The 20174-nt window shown below is 43.7% G+C and overlaps 1 protein-coding gene and 3 non-coding genes across 4 annotated transcripts in view; 2 read left to right on the top strand and 2 right to left on the bottom strand.

The window, feature by feature from the left end:
* LOC136879377 (chordin-like protein 1) overlaps positions 1–20174 on the top strand; it is a 209255-nt gene that overhangs the window by 146 nt on the left and 188935 nt on the right. The window lies entirely within an intron of this gene.
* On the bottom strand, positions 12685–12757 carry TRNAV-CAC (transfer RNA valine (anticodon CAC)). The gene has a single exon. It is a non-coding gene; the product is annotated as a tRNA-Val (tRNA).
* On the bottom strand, positions 12929–13001 carry TRNAV-CAC (transfer RNA valine (anticodon CAC)). The gene has a single exon. It is a non-coding gene; the product is annotated as a tRNA-Val (tRNA).
* On the top strand, positions 13700–13773 carry TRNAN-GUU (transfer RNA asparagine (anticodon GUU)). The gene has a single exon. It is a non-coding gene; the product is annotated as a tRNA-Asn (tRNA).

Below are 20174 nucleotides of genomic sequence, written 5' to 3'. Positions count from 1 at the left end.
CTTCTATGCAATTACAGAGCATGTACACATGTAGTTCGTGTTTGATTTTCTACTACGGTACTTTAAAAATTGATGTACCTACAATTTAATGATTAGTACAATATAAATATGGTCCGCCTCTGTGGTGTAGTGGTTAGTGTGATTAGGTGCCACCCCCGGAGGTCCGGGTTCGATTCCCACATCAGCCATCCTGGAAGTGGTTTTCCGTGGTTTCCCACTTCTCCTCCAGGCAAATGCCGGCATGGTACCTAACTTAAGGCCACGGCCGCTTCCTTCCCTCTTCCTTGTCCATCCCTTCCAATCTTCCCATCCCCCACCAAGGCCCGTGTTCAGCATAGCAGGTGAGGTCGCCTGGGCGAGGTGCTGGTCATTCTCCCCAGTTGTATCCCCCTACACAATGTCTCACGCTCCAGGATACTGCCCCTCAGACGGTAGAGGTGGGATCCGTCGCTGAGTCCGAGGGGAAAACCAACCCTGGAGGGTAAACAGATTAAGAAGAAGAAGACAATATGAATATGCCTAAGTGGTATTTTCAGATGTCGCCTCTGTGGTGTATGCCCAGGGCACAAGGTGAAAAACAGCGTCATTCTACTGTTTGAATGTGGCCAGCGTGTGCCTGTGTTTACGTATTCAAACATCATACCGATGCAAGAATATTTGAACGATGCACGATTCGAACCGCCAGGCGAACGCCTAACCACATCCGCTACGCTACACTGCTGGAAACTCTCTGGCATACGACGAGAACAGACTACAAACGCCATCCGGTTCGGTGTTTAAGACAATAATTACTGCACTGTTACCTAGTTTTATTCATTGATTCCCCTCTTCGTTACACCCGGTCACGAGGTGCGACACATTATATAGTTACATGATAAAAGGACGTTGCTACATGATTTCAAGTCGTCATGTTTTGCGAACGGATGATATAACATTTCAGTAGCGTTCAGAATCGAAATATGCTCACTGAACATTATACCATACAGTACGCCTGCGGGGGAATACCACCCCTATAAGCATGTGCACGTTAGTTGGACTGTAGCATACGATATTGGAAGGGGCTGCTGAATCACACTGTATCTGTATACAGTATATATACTAGTACCGTCTCTCGTATACTTCCAAAGTGGTGCTAAATATTTTAGAAATATAGAATTAAGAACAGAAATACCAAGCGCAGTGCCCACACAGCTATGGAACGAAGCTATGCATTTGGGAGATGAGTGTGTTCAAACCCAACCATCAGTTGTCCTGAAGGTGGTCTTCTGTTGTTTCCTATTTTAACTTCAAGGCAAATACCGCGACAGTTCCATAGGCCAATTTCATTCACTATCCTTCATTTAATCTTCATTAGCTCCTCAACAGAAGTTGGCGTCAGGAAGGGCATTCGGCCTTAAAACAGGACCAAATCCACATGTGCGACATAGTTCACACTTGCGACCCTACAGGTGTGGTAAAAATGGTAGTAGTTGAAGAAAAAGAATTAATGTTAAAGCGAACAAGAACTCTGTCACAATATTTCTTGTATCTGCTGTTGTATTTCAGGATACTATGTAAAACCAAATACACTGCTGTGCAAAACTTAAGGACGAGACAGATAAAGCAAGCAACATATCAACTACTCGGTGCAAATGAATGAAAGTGCGGTAACATGATGCCAGACGTCTCCCACGTGCATAGAAGCCTGGCGTGAGGTCAGCGCGACTATAGCGCCAAAACGAGACAGTTGAAGGAACGGGAGAAGACAGTGCGAGTCAATCAGCGAGCTGTTACGGAGCATTGCGGTGGTGTTATTCATTACAACTAGCCCGGAGATAACATTTGGATGACTTCACACGGAGAAGGATCATCGGGAAACTGAAAGAATGACGAAGTGTGGCTAGTGTAGCCCAGGAGTTTGGTATTGCTCACAGCACGGAGAGCATTCTGAACCACAGGAACTGCTGCCCGAAGGAGATGAGGGGTTTACCACTGTCAACTACAGCAGCAGATGACCGCTACATTGTGCAACAGTCAAGACGAGACTCACGTCAAACAGCGGGTGCAATTGCAACCACATTTAACAGGATTCCGAGGCACCCAATCTCACGTTCCACAGTGGCACGGCGACTGCCTGGTGGTGGTCTGTTTGCCCGACGACCATTATGCTGTGTTCCGTTGAGACCCACACATCGGCGGCATCGTGTGCGATGGTGCCAAGAACATCAGGTCTGGGCCGACGAGGAGTGGAGTCGCATGCTCTTCTCAGAGGAGAGCAGAATCAGTCTGAGTAGTGATTCTAGACGTACCCTCATCTGGCGAGAGGTGGGAACATGTAATGCACCCAGGAACATTAACGAACATGATCATTTTGTTGGTCCAAGTGTTATGGTGTGGGGAGGCATAATGTTGCATGGGCGTACCGACCTCCAGATCTTTGAACGGAGTACACTCACCGGTCAACGTTATTGTGACAGTGTTCTCCATCCCCAGGTACGTCTTTTCAGGGGTGCATTCGGCCCTGACTTCATTTTTATGGATGACAGTGTACGACCGCATCGAACAGCGCAGGTGGAGGAGCTCTTGGAACGAGATGATATTCGGCGAATGGACTGGCCTGCCCGTTCCCCCGATTTAAATCGCATCGAGTGCGTGTTGGACATGTTGAGCAGTTGTGTTGCAGCAAGTCCACATGCATCAACGACTATCCACCTGTTATCAACCGCGCTGGTGGTTGTATGAAATGCCCTACCACAAGAACTCCTTCCCTAAGAAGCTGCAAGTCTGGTTGATTTTTCTGAAGAATCAATTGCTTCTCAGTATGGTAAACTGTTTGTTATACTGGTCACCAAGGTTTTGTGTACTGCTAGATGAAATGATAACTGATATCAAATTTACCAATTACACCAACTTCATTTAATGCCTTCAGCTATTGTATATTACTCACATGCTGTATATCGGGGGTGGAAATCTGGGTAGTTGCAACAGGCATTAGGAGACAGAAAATTTCTAGGATCTTGTATGCGAGGTTGAGTAAAACGGAGCAAAAAGAGCTTAGCGTCATCTCTAGTGGAATCATAAATTTTAAAGTGTAGATGTCTCACAGCCCCGAAGGAACTTGGTCTACCAAGGGACACAAGGTATCGTGTGGTCGGCATGACGAATCATCTCGGCCGTTATTGTTGGCTTTATAGACTGGGGCTGCTAATCTCACCGTCAGGTAGCCCCTAAATTGTAATAGTGTAGGCTGAGTGGACCTCAAACTAGCCCTCAGACTCAGGTAAATATCCCTGACCTGGCCGGGAGTTGAACCCTGGGCCTGTAGGTAAAAGGCAGGCACCAAACCCCTAAACCACGGGGAGTTATGGTAACTTCAAATTTCAATCTTCTCTCATCCTCACTCTACACTCGTGATCTTCTTCCAAAAAACCCATGGTCACATTCAGGTGCCCACTTAACTTCAAAACTATTCTTGCTTACTATGAACTGTAGAACTGCAAACACTTCTGGCTTTTCCCCAGTCAACACAGCCACTGTAAGACCTGCTGTTTACATATAGCAAGCAACACTTTCTCTAGCAGCGTCGCTGACTAGTCTTATCTCACACAAGGTTGTCATGACTGCACTTCATCCAACATCATCTACCAGCTTCAATGCAGACTCTGCCCAGATTTCTACATTGGCTTCACTAGTAAGGCACTAATTTAATGTATATGCAGCCACTGCAGTACCTGAAAAACCTCTAACATGGCTCTTCCCATTCCTATCAAACCATGTAACGAGTGTTTCACAGCTAAAGACATCAAACACTTGCTCCCAACTTCCCACCCTCTCGCCATGAGAGATTTTGAAGTTGGATATCATCAGGTGTTCTGGTCTAAGGAAACAATCTGGCTTAATCTTGGATAACTGCTCCTTTTTTCCATGCACTTGTCTGCCTGTCTCCCCACTCCCTTTACCTGACACAGCATCTACTTGCCAACAGTGACCTCTACCATCATTATTCTAACCTCCAATAACAAAGGCTGCAGACGAAAATTTTGTATCCATGCCTTTATTTCACGTGTACCCTATCCACGCGTTTGTACATGATAAGTCGCTGTTTTCCATCTAGATAATATGGACAACTTTACCCATGCAAAGGGGTGAAGCCAATCATACATTTTTAAAAAGTCATAAGGAATGATTGTGTGGTTCCTGACATGAAAGTAGTCAGATGAGATTTTGAAGCAAAAATGTTTATTTTAATCTCAACGAACAAAGATTTATACACTTATCATACTCAAAAATGTTTTCATGCGAGTGAATAATTAAATTATACAAGTTTTTAAAATGAAATGGCCTGATTATTAAAAGGTTCTCCCTCTGTGGCTCAGTGTTTGCATCAAGATTTCAAGACCATGAGTTCAGACTTGGCAGAAGTTGTCAAAGTTTCGAAGGGAGAAAAACAGTCCAATCGGCACTGCACGTTGTACAGTGTGCCATCTAAATGCTCTCTGGTGATCATTCAGTGAAAATGAGATTTTAAAGGAGAAGGTACGTTTACTGGAATCGAAAGTACCGGTACCAGTAAACACTCAGAACACAGGTGGCTCCGTGAATTCTAGCGCGTGGTGTCAAGTTGCTTCAGATTCTAGGAGGAAAAGTGTAGGCCTACAGTTAAATAAGGACAACTTTGTAATTGACACCAAAAATAGATTTTCAGCCCTGAGGGAAGTAAGCGATACGCAAGGACTTATCCGTATGGGAAGCAGTCAAACGTATAGCGCAAAATCCGTTACCGGTACCGGTACGAGAAGCGGCAAAGTTAGGCCTAAAATCCCACACAGTGCACCGGCGAAAGCGTCGAACATTCTTATATTTGGTGATAGCCAGGCGAGGGGAATTGGGAAGAAAATGAACAATGAAGATATTGCAGCATCGGCCGTCATCTATCCTGGGGCCCCAATCAAGAAGGTATTGGAAAACACGGAACAGGCAGCAAGAAATCTCGGAAGTCGCGATGCAGTAGTGATCATCGGCGGGACGAACGACGTAGCTCACAACGACGCTAAGAATGTCATTTCTCAACTTAAATGTACACTAGGTAAGCTGACTCACACTGACATCTTTGTAGTGAACGTGCCCCACAGGCATGATTTGATAAGAGACTCGTGTGTGAACATTGAAGTGGACAAAGTTAATACAGATATGGTTAAAATTTGTAAATATTTTCATAATACACAGGTAATTGATAGCAGCAGTTTCGAGAGACACTGTTACACAAAGCATGGCTTTCATCTAAACAATTCAGGTAAACGAAAGATAGCAAATATTGTTCTAGATTTTTTAATCTTAAGATATGTGCTGTAAAAAAGGCAACTCCCTTGATTTATAATACTGACCAGGAAAACTAGTAGAAAGAGCCAGCTGTACTTCAAGCTGGCTCAGTCAACTAGAAAATGAAACTCAGGAAAGTAAGGAATTTCAAGTTACCCAATTGCAACAGTCAAGTTTTAGGGAGGAAGGGGGTTTGAGATTGCTCTTGGTAAACTGTCAGAGTGTAGTAAATAAACAATTAAAATTCGGTACATTGATGGAATCTTATGAGACTGATGTGGTGATAGGAGTGGAATTGTGGTTGAGAGAAGGGGTGGGTAATAGAGAAGTATTTCCAGAAGGGTATACAGTCTATCGCAGAGACCGAGGAGTTAAAAAGGGAGGGGGGGTGTTTATTCTGGTGAAGGAAACTTATTGTTCACATTAATGGTTTACCGATGAAAGGGATGAAATATTAGGGATAAAATTAGTTTGTGATAATACAAAGGAGGTGGGAATTATAGGAACATACAGGCCTGGAAGAGAGGAAAGAGACATGGAAATATTTGAGAAAATAATAGATTATACTCATAAAAACAATAAAAAGATATGGGAATAATTGGGGGAGATTTAAAGTTGCCTGAAGTTGAATGGAATGGAGCTGCAAGTGAAGCCCATGAACAGAATCTGGCAAATAAGTTAATTTGGGAGGGAGGATTTACACAAGTAGTACAAGAACCGACTCGTCTCAATAACTTACTAGATGTATTCTTGGTTAAACCATGGGAAATTGTTGATAAAACTGAGGTAATTGAAGGAATAGGTGACCATAAGGCTGTAATAATGGATGTAGGACTGGTACCAAAAAGGCTTAATAAGAGGGTCACACAAAACAAGAAATTGTACCGAAAAACTAAAGTTGATGAATTTGGGACAATTCAGTTGTTGGATAAATGAAGGGAGTAATGTGGATACACTTTGGGCCAAATTTAAAGGAATCATTTGGGAAGGAGAGAAGAGATTTGTACCTGTTAAGAAGGGTAAAATGACCTCAGACCCTGTTTATTATACAAGGGAAATAAGAAAATTAAAAAGAAAATATAGAATAGTAAACAGGAAAATCAAAGAGGGTAGGGAGAGTAGAGAAACTCGAAAACAGCTATTGAGGGAACTGAATAGAGTGAAAAAGGAAGCAAAAGAGAATTATATGAATGGCATACTTCAAGAGGGTAATGACCACACAGGGAAATGGAAAAAGCTGTATTCATATATCAGGAACCAAGAGGAAAAGGAATCCAAATTCCTACAGTGGTGGGAGAAGGGGGTGAACACCATTTAACAGATACTGAGAAAGCAAACCTATTTAGTAGGGAATTCAGAGATTCAGTAGATGATTGGCAGGAGTTGGAAACCGAAACAGATAGAGAGGGAGAGACTCAGAGGGAAACAAGAAGCTTCTCATTCACAAATGAAGATATTTTCAGAGAAATCCAACTGCTTCAGCAAGGAAAAGCAGCAGGAAGTGATCAAATTACTGGGGAGGTGATAAAGACAATGGGGTGGTACATAGTGCCTTATTTAAGATTTCTCTTTGACTATGTCATAAATAATAGTGTAATACCAAAGGAATGGAAGGAATCTATAATAATACCAATTTATAAAGGAAAGGGTGATAAAATGAAACCAGAGAACTACAGACCAATCAGCCTGACCAGTATAGTTTGTAAAATACTAGAGAGTTTAATATCAAAGTACACTGACTGACAGAGCAAATGCAACACCAAGAAGGAGTGGTCAGAACTTTATGCCAATTGCAGGGTAGACTGACGTCACTGAGGTATGCTCATGATGTGAAATGCGCCGCTGTGCTGCGCACGTAGCGAACGATAAATGGGACACGGCGTTGGCGAATGGCCCACTTCGTACCGTGATTTCTCAGCCGACAGTCATTGTAGAAAGTGTTGTCGTGTGCCACAGGACACGTGTATAGCTAAGAATGCCAGGCCGCCGTCAACGGAGGCATTTCCAGCAGACAGACGACTTTACGAGGGGTATGGTGATCGGGCTGAGAAGGGCAGGTTGGTCGCTTCGTCAAATCGCAGCCGATACCCATAGGGATGTGTCCACGATGCAGCGCCTGTGGCGAAGATGGTTGGCGCAGGGACATGTGGCACGTGCGAGGGGTCCAGGCGCAGCCCGAGTGACGTCAGCACGCGAGGATCGGCGCATCCGCCGCCAAGCGGTGGCAGCCCCGCACGCCACGTCAACCGCCATTCTTCAGCATGTGCAAGACACCTTGGCTGTTCCAATATCGACCAGAACAATTTCCCGTCGATTGGTTGAAGGAGGCCTGCACTCCCGGCGTCCGCTCAGAAGACTACCATTGACTCCACAGCATAGACGTGCACGCCTGGCATGGTGCCGGGCTAGAGCGACTTGGATGAGGGAATGGCGGAACGTCGTGTTCTCCGATGAGTCACGCTTCTGTTCTGTCAGTGATAGTCACCGCAGACGAGTGTGGCGTCGGCGTGGAGAAAGGTCAAATCCGGCAGTAACTGTGGAGCGCCCTCCCGCTAGACAACGCGGCATCATGGTTTGGGGCGCTATTGCGTATGATTCCACGTCACCTCTAGTGCGTATTCAAGGCACGTTAAATGCCCACCGCTACGTGCAGCATGTGCTGCGGCCGGTGGCACTCCCGTACCTTCAGGGGCTGCCCAATGCTCTGTTTCAGCAGGATAATGCCCGCCCACACACTGCTCGCATCTCCCAACAGGCTCTACGTGGTGTACAGATGCTTCCGTGGCCAGCGTACTCTCCGTATCTCTCACCAATCGAACACGTGTGGGATCTCATTGGACGCCGTTTGCAAACTCTGCCCCAGCCTCGTACGGACGACCAACTGTGGCAAATGGTTGACAGAGAATGGAGAACCATCCCTCAGGACACCATCCGCACTCTTATTGACTCTGTACCTCGACGTGTTTCTGTGTGCATCGCCGCTCGCGGTGGTCCTATATCCTACTGAGTCGATGCCGTGCGCATTGTGTAACCTGCATATCGGTTTGAAATAAACATAAATTATTCTTCCGTGCGGACTCTGTTTTTTCCCCAACTTTCATCCCTTTCGAACCACTCCTCCTTGGTGTTGCATTTGCTCTGTCAGTCAGTGTATTTCACCACACTAATATCACTCTGAGAAAAAGAGAAACCAGCATCACATTACTATCCACTAAATACAATAAAGCAGATCTGTAACTCCTCTATGTCTACTGGACAATCTGTTTCCACTAACCGTATCCTCAATTACCTGAAGGCAGCAAGATGATTGGTTGGCTAAAAGAGAGTAACCGAGTTAGACCAACGTAACAAGTTGTGTATGACTGTATTTAAAGCTACCAAATTTTCTGATTTTAACAGTAGTAAACCTTGTCATATTTTAAATAACTGCTTCTGCTTGAAGGTAATCGTACATGCTTAAGGGCAAAGGTCATGCAAGTGGGTACCTACAGTAAATAGCATGGAATTCACCTACTCATTGACTGCATTGGTAACCACGTTACCTTTGATTTTGACAGTGGTTTCAAAGCTGTGCTTCCTTTAGTCTGCCATACAGATGTATACTCCTGCTGAAATATAGGCTGTTACATGCAAAATAGTTTTTGATATAAGAAATTATTTAAACCCCAAACAGTTGATTATTAGTGCCTCGTTTTTGTGCAGCCCCAACCCCCCACCACCCCCCGGACTTGGAGCCCTACATTATAGCCTGAGAGAGCCTGGTCATAAATCCCCCTATACACATAGCATACCTTAAACATATTTTCCATCATTTATTTATTTATTTATTTATTTATTTATTTATTTATTTATTTATTTTATTTATTTCATCATCATCATCTGTTTACCCTCCAGGTTCGGTTTTTCCCTCGGACTTAGCGAGGGATCCCACCTCTACCGCCTCAAGGGCAGTGTCCTGGAGCTTCAGACTCTTGGTCGGGGGATACAACTGGGGAGTATGACCAGTACCTCGCCCAGGCGGCCTCACCTGCTATGCTGAACAGGGGCCTTGTGGAGGGATGGGAAGATTGGAAGGGATAGGCAAGGAAGAGGGAAGGAAGCGGCCGTGGCCTTATGTTAGGTACCATCCCGGCATTAGCCTGGAGGAGAAGTGGGAAACCACGGAAAACCACTTCCAGGATGGCTGAGGTGGGAATCGAACCCACCTCTACTCAGTTGACCTCCCGAGGCTGAGTGGACCCCGTTCCAGCCCTCATACCACTTTTCAAATTTCGTGGCAGAGCCGGGAATCGAACCCGGGCCTCCGGGGGTGGCAGCTAATCACGCTAACCACTACACCACAGAGGCGGACATTTATTTATTTATTTATTTATTTATTTATTTATTTATTTATTTATTTTTATTTTATTTATTTTTTTATTTAATTAATTATTAGATACAGCCTATGGATGGCCATTTTACACTAATAATATAACAAATTTAATAAGCTAACAATCAGTATAAACAACAATATTAAGTATTGACAGTAAATTGTCCGCCTCTGTGGTGTAGTGGTTAGTGTGATTAGCTGCCACCCCCGGAGGCCCGGGTTCGATTCCCGGCTCTGCCACGAAATTTGAAAAGTGGTACGAGGGCTGGAACGGGGTCCGCTCAGCCTCGGGAGGTCAACTGAGTAGAGGTGGGTTAGATTCCCACCTCAGCCATCCTGGAAGTGGTTTTCCGTGGTTTCCCACTTCTCCTCCAGGCAAATGCCGGGATGGTACCTAACTTAAGGCCACGGCCGCTTCCTTCCCGCTTCCTTGTCTATCCCTTCCAATCTTCCCATCCCCCACCAAGGCCCCTGTTCAGTATAGCAGGTGAGGCCGCCTGGGCGAGGTACTGATCATTCTCCACAGTTGTATCCCCCGATCCGATGTCTGAAGCTCCAGGACACTCCCCTTGAGGCGGTAGAGGTGGGATCCCTCGCTAAGTCCGAGGGAAAAGCCAACCCTGGACAATAAACAGATTAAGAAAGAAAGACAGTAAATTCATAACAATAACAATGTAACAAGAATAGTAATGATAACTGGCAAGGGTCGGTTACAGAGTTAGCAAGAAGAAAGGTCATGAGTTGGCAGTACGGAAGAAAATGGAAACCTGGAAAGGACTTAAAAAGGAAAATGTTAATGTTGTGTTTGCTATTTGCTTTACGTCGCACCGACACAGACAGTCTTACGGCGACGATGGGATAGGAAAGGCCTAGGAATGGGAAGGAAGCGGTCGTGGCCTTAATTAAGGTACAGCCCCAGCATTTGCCTGGTATGAAAATGGAAACCACAGAAAACCATCTTCAGGGCTGCCGACAGTGGGGTTCGAACCCACTATCTTCCGGATGCAAGCACAGCTACGCGCCCCTAACCGCACGGCCAACTCACCTGGTAATGTTGTGTTTGAAGGATGCGAAGGGTGTAAATATGTCGGTATCGGGTGGTTAGTTACCAAGAGTAGAGAGGCGGTGGAAAATACATGATGAGTACCGGTATGCTGGTTGCGTGTTTAGCATCAAAGCCACTAAGTGAAACAGAGGATAGAGAAGCTAATCAATTTTATGATGCTCACTTCCTTGAAAATAAATTTCTTTAATAGACTGGCCACAATGGGTGGTTTGGATATATTTTTTCCCCCTCAATTTTGAAGAATAGGTAGTGAAACATATGATCCTGTTGCCAACTGAACATTGCCCACCAAGCAACAGGGTTTCTTTCACATACATGGTGTGTTTAGTCCTAGCCTAATGTTTTGAAGCAGATTTGTTATGAGCTGGAGATATAGTTTTCTTAAGTTTTCTGCACATTAGGCCTACTAACCATTGATCAATATCAAATAAAGGATGTTTTGAAACAAGTTCTGGGATGGTATTGTTGCTATCAAAAAATATGGTAACAGGTTGGTTTGAATGTATTTTAAGAAAGAACAGAACACCGTCCTACCTCACATCTTACCATTAACTAAAAAAAATGTACCAAGTTTTATGAAATTCCACCAAGCTGTTATACCATGTTGCTGTAAAAAAAAAAAAAAAAAAAAAAAAAAAAAAAAAAAAAAAAAAAAAAAAAAAAAAAAAAACCTGAACCCCTCATTGCTTAGCCTATTCCCGTACTTGTCCTGTCTGATACAAAAACTAAGTGTACCTACCGGTACTTAATGGAAAGGAACAAACAAGTACAAGTCAAGTCATATGTATAAAGATTGGAGCAATGACAGGAACAAATAATAGGAAACACACAACAGTTCGGCAGGGGAAGAAGGGAGAATAGAATGATAATAACTTGTAGTCACAAACACTTTACAATGAGAGGAGTTTACGTTATGGTACTGTTGAGTGGTTACCTACAGTCATCAACTGTGATGAATGAGCTGACTTTTCAGTCCACCTCTGTGGTGTAGTGCTTAGTGTGATTAGCTGCCATCCCCAGAGCCCCGGGTTCGATTCCTGACTCTGCCACGAAATTTGAAAAGTGGTACAAGGGCTGGAACGGGGTTCACTCAGCCTTGGGAGGTGAACTTAGTAGAGATGGGTTTGATTACCACCTCAGCCATCCTGGAAGTGATTTTCTGTGGATTCCCACTTCTCCTCCAAGCAAATGCCAGGATGGTACCTAACTTAAAGCCACGGCCGCTTCCTTCCCTTTTCCTTGTCTATCCCTTCCAATCTTCCCATACCCCTGCAAGGCCCCTGTTTAGCATAGCAGGTGAGGTCACCTGGGCGAGGTACTGGTCGTCTCCCCCAGTTGTATCCCCGACCCAGAGTCTGAAGCTCTAGGACACTGCCCTTGAGGCGGCAGAGGTAGGATCCCTCGCTGAGTCCAAGGGAAAAACCGTCCCTGGAGAGTAAACAGATAAAGAAGAAGAGCTGACTTTTCAAGTGTGTTATAGTAATTATGATAGCATAAAGATAGTGAAGATGTAGTCGGCCGTCCTAGAATAATTAAAAAAAAAAAGAGAGCTTCTTTGAACAGTGTAGGCTACAGTATTGGTCACTCCCTCGTTAACAGCTAACCTTTGAAATATTACAGGACATCTTTGATACTGTTCGTATCAGTTAGTAAAACAATGAACACTGAATACTAGAATTCAAGTAGAAAGTAAAATTCACCCTGTGTTTCCGCCCGGGAGCGAACCGGTGACCTTGCACGTGCGAGGCGCACGTGACAACCACTACACTACGGAAACCACACCATAATAATGCAACTTCTTTCAATAGAGTAGGCTACAATATTGTTCACTCCCTCGTTAACATCTAACCTTTGATATATTACAGTACATCTATGATCCTGTTCGTATCAGTTAGTAAAAGAATGAACATTGAATACTAGATTCCAAATAGAAAGTAAAAAATATACACCATGTTTCCGCCCGGGATCGAACCGGGGACCTTGCGCGTGTGAGGCGCACGTGATAACCACTACACTACGGAAACCGCACCGCCTTCGTAGCTTCTTCAATGCAGTAGGCTACAATAATGTTCACTCCCTCGTTAACAGCTAAACTTTCATAGATTACAGTACATCAATGATCCTGTTCGTATCAGTTAGTAAAAGAATGAACACTGAATACTAGTTTCCAAGTAGAAAGTAAAAAATATACACCATGTTTCCGCCCGGGATCGAACCGGGGACCTTGCGCGTGTGAGGCGCACGTGATAACCACTACACTACGGAAACCACAGCGTTATTACCTATTTGTGAGTATTTTCACTTTACTGTTTTGTGTATTAAGGTGCATTTTTCAGAAATGATTTGACCTTGATGTTTGTCTGAGCTTCATTTGAATATAATATGGAAGCCATGTAATCGTAAGGAGACACTTACAAAAGTCTAAAGAAAGATGTTCGGAAAGAAGTAATCATTTTAAGTTCCAGTATTGGACACAAAAATTGTTAGCAGAGCGTGGTTTCGATCCACGGACCTCTGGGTTATGGGCCCAGCACGCTTCCACTGCGCCACTCTGCTCTTGTAATTTAATCTGTGATGTAATAGAAAATGTTATAGTGTGTGTGTGTTTGTATGTGTCTGCAGTATTATTGAATTTGCGTTATTGTTCCTGTATATCAACTCTGACAGATATGTTCTGTTTAGCTAACACGGTAGTATTGTCGTTAGGGTTCATTAAGCTACATGTACATTTATTTGTATGCATGTACAGAAATTTCACCGTTACACTGCGTTAATCCGAAGATTGTCTGGAAGTCTAATGTCGACTCGAGTGAATCCATTCTATGGAATATAAAGTTGAAACTTAAGATAGAAGACAAATTACGACAAATGTTCATTTTTAGGAAGTTAAAGAATACAAACATCGAAAAGTACAATTGAAAAGTATTTCGCTTGTATACTGCACAGTTGGTAAACTTACGCATCTTGCCTCCGTGGCGCAATCGGCTAGCGCGTTCGGCTGTTAACCGAAAGGTTGGTGGTTCGAGCCCACCCGGGGGCGTAGGTTTTTTTACCTTCTACATTTAGTGCCGAACTTTTATATGATGTTTAAGGAGTCCTACCTAAGAGTTTCTAATGCTCTTTTCCCTTATCTATTATTATTTTTTGCTAGTTGCTTTACGTCGCACTGACACAGGTCTTACGGCGACCCTTATCTATGAAACTGTACTTCTAAAACAATAATCACATCCTGGTGGTGGGAGTTGAGCAACATATCAAGCCAACTGCCCTAATGCAGTCTACAATATCCCCTCTATCACCGCCTCTGTGGCGTAGTGGTTAGCGTGATTAGCTTCCACCCCTGGAGGCCCGGACTCGATTCCCGGCTCTGCCACGAAATTTGAAAAGTGGTACGAGGGCTGGAACTTGGTCCACTCAGCCTCCTCGGGAGGTCAACCGAGTAGAGGTGGGTTCGATTCCCACCTCAGCCATCGTCGAAGTTTTTTTTCGTGGCTTCCCCACTTCTCCTGTCTGGGCGAGGCACTCGTCCTCCTCCCCAGACCCAATGTCTCACTCTCCAGGACACTGTCCTCGAGGCGGCAGAGGTAGAATCCCTCGCTGAGTCCGAGGAAAAAGCCAACCCTGGAGGGTAAACGGATTGCGAAAGAAAGAATACTTGTATTATTGTAAAGAACTAGCTATAGTGCCCGGCTCTTTTCCTTTTTTTTAAAATTTCTCAATCGCCATGCCGATGGAGGCATAAACGCCTCAGTGTCATAATTCATCTCAGCAACTCAGAAAACTACGGATTCGACACTGATATTGATCGTTTTCGATCATTTTTACATGTCACCCCTTCTCACCCCCGCCCCTACAGTAATTTTTCGCAGGTAGTAAGTCATATGTGTGCTAAGTTCGGTTAAGAAGCAGGTTATGTCTTATGGCGACGATGGGATAGGAAAGGCCTGGGAATTGTAAGGAAGCCTTAATTAAGGTACAGCCCCGGCATTTGCCTGGTGTGAAAATGGGAAACCACGGAAAACCGTCTTCAGGGCTGCCGCCAGTGGGGCTCGAACCCACTATCTCCCGATTACTGGATACTGGCCGCACTTAAGCGAGTGCAGCTATCGAGCTCGGTCAGGTTATGCTTAAACATGCACACTTATCCCCTGGGGGCGGTAGAATAACACCCACGAAATCCCCTGCCTGTCGTAAGAGGCGACTGAAAGGGACCCCAGAGGCTCTTAACTTGGGAGCGTGGGTTGGCGACCACGGGGCCCTCAGCTGAGTCCTGGCATTGCTTCCACTTACTCGTGCCAGGCTCCTCGTTTTCCGACCTACTTTGGTCAATTCTTGTTATTTTCCAATCCCGACGGTATTAGGTTTTCGAGGCCTAGGGACATTTTTACGCCCATCGTGGCCCTTGTCTTCCTTTGGCCGATACCTTAATTTTTAGAAGTGTCGGATCCCTTCCATTTTTCTCTCTGATTAGTGTTATGTATAGGATGGTTGCAAAGTTGTTCTTCCTTTCAAAACAATAATCACCACCACTACCACCACATAAACATACACACATCCATAATCTCGATCATTTTGGACATTCTTTTTCACCTCGTCTCATCCTCCATTCCGACTGAGTCTGAACTATGACTTAAGCGGCATCCCGAGTGTCACAGTTCATCTCGGCGACCCCGTAAACTGTGGATTTGGCAATGGTATTGATCGTTTCCGGTTATTTATAAATAGAGGGCGGATTTTGGCATCTTTGCATGTTTTGTTTCAAGGCTACGGTAAAGGCGATTCATACCATTGAAATCGAATCGCTAAGTTTTATAGTGCACATAAATGCATTTAGGCTATACGTAATACGTAATACGCACGTATTCTTGACATACGAGCATGTTTTTGTTTGGGTCATCAGTCCATAGACTGGTTTGATGCAACTGTCCATGCCACCCTATCCTGTTTTCTACGTAACTATTACATCTGCTTTCATTTGCTTGTCATGTTCATACCTTGGTCTACCCCTACCGTTCTTATCACCTACACTTCCCTCAAAAACCAACTGTACAAGTTCTGGATGTTTTAAAATGTATCGTTCTCTCTCTTCTTCTCGTCAAATTTAGTTGATCATCTCATCAATTATAGCAAAATAATGTTTTACAATACTTGTAGTAGCAGCGAGGAGGGATTCTTCCTCGATGCTTACCAGCGACCAACCCACCCGCCCCAGAAAGTATTCTTACTTATAGAGAAGAATTAAAACCGAGACAGCCTGAAACTAAATAATGCCACCATTTTCTTTGTTCGTATGGTTTCGACATTAGCAAGACCTAACTAATCCAAGCCAATCTTTCACCATTGCCGTTCATCTTTCATGTTGTTTAGTATCTGTGGATAATGCACCGACGTTGGCCAGCCTGTTCAATGAATTGCAAGTTCGCCGAAGCCACCGCTGTATTAGATCTATAACCTATACTTTCGTCATCTCTTCGTTGCATGAAGACCAGTAACCACTAGAAATCATACCAAAAAAAAAAAAAAAAAAAAAAAAAAAAGAAGAAGAAAAAACAAACAGCTACAAGTATCCTACTTCAGCAGTGGATACTCGGAGAACCAACCTTATACACAGAGGAAAAACAAGAATTTTTCATACTATGTAATTGTGCATATGTGAGTGCATACAGGAATGTCTTTTAGTGCATAGATGCATGCATATTTTGCCATATGACCTATCTGTGTCGGTGCGACGTTAAACAAATTGTTAATATGTATGTATGTATGTATGTATGTATGTATGTATGTTGGGTATTCAGCCCGAAGGCTGGTTGGATCCTCATCAGGTCCACCATTAGCTGTCATAGATGGCGTAGGTGTCACTGAAGAGGCATACTAGAGAAATGAGGAGTGACGTAGTTTCCCGTTGCTTTCCTCACTGAGCCAGAAGTTGCTATTGTATATTAGTCTGCCAAGCCCATTGAAATGCGTGCACCCACCGACCCTATGAGCGCCATTTTCACACCTTTCATGATGATGATGATGATGCTTGTTGTTTAAAGGGGCCGAACATCGAAGGTCATCGGCCCTTCACACCTTTCATAACAGGGACTGGCTGCATAAGGAATGGCATACCTCAGTCACTTTCATATTGTCAAAGCCAAGGATAAAACTGAACAGATCAGTGAAAGTAACAAATTTATTCTAGCCCATACCAGAAGACATAGTGCACTGTAAAAACTACATCTTGCCAGCGAAGGCATATTGTTTTTATATATATATATATAAACAAATTGTTTATATGTATGTATGTATGTATGTATGTATGTATGTATGTATGTATGTATGTATGTATGTATGTATGTGTATATGTATGTATGTATGTAGTATGTTGGGTATTCAGCCCGAAGGCTGGTTGGATCCTCATCAGGTCCATAATTAGCTGTCATAGATGGCCTAGGTGTCACTGAAGAGGCGTACTAGAGAAATGAGGAGTGAGGTAGTTTCCCGTTGCTTTCCTCACCAGGCCAGAAAATGCTATTGCATATTAGTCTGACAACCCCACTGAAATATATATTTAAAATTCAGTACCGTTTTACCCCCGCTCAAAGGGGTGCATGGGTGTCTTACTCCCATAGTATTTTTTCCCCAGATAAAAGTCATATATGTACCAAGTGTGGTTGGCAGCTATGCTGGAACATACACACATACATCCACAATCTTGACCTATCTGGAATTTTTCACGCCTTCTTACCTTCTATGCCGATGTGTCTGAATTTGGATCTAACGGCATTCGGTTAAGAGGTATACATAAATATATACACATCCGTCTCGGGGACCCCTAAAACTATAGATTCGTCACTGTTTTTGATTATTCTTATATGCCACCCACCTCTACCCCTAGGGGTGGCTTATCCACAGAGCTTTTCTCCAGACAGAAGTCGTATGTGTACCAATTTATGAGTTTAAGTCCGGCTCCATGGCTAAATGGTTAGCATGCTGGCCTTTAGTCACAGGAGTCCCGGCATCGATTCCCGACAGGGTCGGGAATTTTAACCATCATTGGTTAATTTCGCTGGCACGGGGCCGTGTGTATGTGTCATCTCCATTATCATTTTATCCTCATCACGACGCGCAGGTCGCCTACGGGTATCAAATCAAAAGACCTGCACCTGGCGAGCCGAACGGGTCTTCGGACACTCCCGGCACTAAAAGCCATACTTCATTTCATTTATGAGTTTAAAATATTTAAACAGTATCTCTTGTAAGTAGTGAAAGTTGTTATTCACAATCATTATCGTGATGATAATATGAATCCAATAACCATGAGGAGTATCTCGGCAGATTAACGCTACCTATGGGTTTTAATGGTTCGTTATGCAACAAGCCTATAAGGGCAATAATTAAGACATAAGAGACAGATATTTTCGCAAACAAACAAGAGGCAGCGCCATCTCGAGAGCCGCCCACGATAACACTAAATAAATATGTTCCCATAACCTATGCCCTACCAGTAAAAGTAGTTTGCTTCTACCACAGAATGATTCTCACACTCGTACACACGAGACATAACAAAAATAAGGAAGCGAAATCAATCAATCACTACTGATCTGCATTTAGGGCAGTCGCCCAGGTGGCCAATTCCTTATCTGTTGTTTTCCTAGAATTTTCTTAAATGATTTCAAAGAAAATGGAAATTTATTGAACATCTCCCGAGGTTATTCCAATCCCTAACCCCTCTTCCTATAAACGATTATTTGCCCCAATTTGTCCTCTTGAATTCCAACTTTATCTTCGTATTGTGATCTTTCGTACTTTCACAGACACCACTCAAACTTAATCGTTCACTAATGTCGTTCCACGCCATCTCTCCACTAACAGCTGGGAACATACCGCTTAGTCGAGCAGCTCGTCTCCTTTCTCCAAGTCCTCCCAGCCCAAACTTTGCAATATTTTTGTAACGATACTCTTTTGTCGGAAATCACCCAGAACAAATCGAGCTGCTTTTCTCTGGATTTTTTCCAGTTCTAGAATCAAATAATCCCACACACTGGAATCATACTCTACTTGTGGTCTTACCAGATACTTATATGCCCTCTGCTTTACATCCTTACTGCAACTCCTAAACACTGTCATTACCATGTGAACATATCTGTGTCCTTTATTTAAAATCTCATTTGTGTGATTACCCCAGTGAAGATCTTTCCTTATTTTAACACCTAGGTACTCACAATGATTCTCATAAGGAACGTTTACCCCTATCAACACAACGTTTCCTAAGCCAGAACTGCCTTCTATCGAAACAGTTATTAATTTCGCAAGCATGTCTAATATAATCAGAAAGAATGCTTTCCCAAAGCTTATAAACAATGCATTTCTAACTGACTGGCCTGTAATTGTCCTTCCTCTCTGCAGGATACAGTTTTCCATGTCTCTGTGGAAACGGCCAGGTGGTATTCAGTTTCATAATTGCAGGGATTGGACTGGACCTTTGAATTCTACCTACACTTAGTTGCTGACATTGTTTAAATTTTTTTATTGATTCCCGTATATGTATTGGAACAAGGTGATTAACAACTTCATGTACAGAATGGTTCAAGTCCCACTGTGGATACCGGTTGAGAGTTCATGTTTAGTTGTAGTATATAAGAAAATGTTAACAAATTACTGTGTTTTCAAATCGTATTTCTAGTTCCCTATTGGCAATTTTTATTTATTAGGATTCAAGTAGAAACCTCGGTTTTTGAGGGACTAGACTGCAGTCTCCTTCCTCGAAACCGCTTACTCTTGACAGGCAAGTCTTTAGTTAGCATGGTCTCATTGACCTCCCATGCTTGTTACCAGGTTGCTAGTGTTAATTGACGTGATTGCAGGTATATCACAATGCGGAGACAGAACAACAATGACACAAGAACAGAACCTTGTGTTGTCCATTGCTAATTTTTCTCAGTCTGTTTATGCTGTTACCTAGGATTAGCAAGAAAGTGAGATTGCTCAACATATTTTTACGTGCCAGTCCTGTCGTAGCCCAATTCGGCATTTCCTGGAAGGGATGAATAAACCAGATCGGGAAACTCCCAGCCGGCCTGAGGACATGCCACGGACCCTCCTTCTATTGTCATTTCGTCGTTTCCCCGTGTGCCTTCTCGAAGACGAAACGAGAATGGTACCTCTCTAGCGAGGCCCTAAGATTGTAGTACTCCGTCATCTGGATATAAAAAGAAGGCTAATCGTGAACAGGGGATGAATAGTTGAGCAATGGAAGTGGGCAGCAGTAGTGCTGGGTGTCGTCAGTGTCCTTCCGGAGTCAGAGTATCATCGTGTACTGAGCGGAGTACTGTGTGTGTACTGCCTTGGAGTTCTGAATGTTGAGTCAGTTTTAACAGTCATTGTTGTGTTGGAGTGTCGAGTGTGTGGTAGGTGTTCCACCAGATACATTGTCTGAGTATAGTCGTCTTGGCGTAT

The sequence above is a fragment of the Anabrus simplex genome, chromosome 8 (genome assembly GCF_040414725.1).
Source record: "Anabrus simplex isolate iqAnaSimp1 chromosome 8, ASM4041472v1, whole genome shotgun sequence".
NCBI classification, from domain to species: Eukaryota; Metazoa; Arthropoda; class Insecta; order Orthoptera; family Tettigoniidae; genus Anabrus; species Anabrus simplex.
Note: the sequence above shows the minus strand (reverse complement) of the source record. Positions and strands in the feature narration are given on the sequence as shown.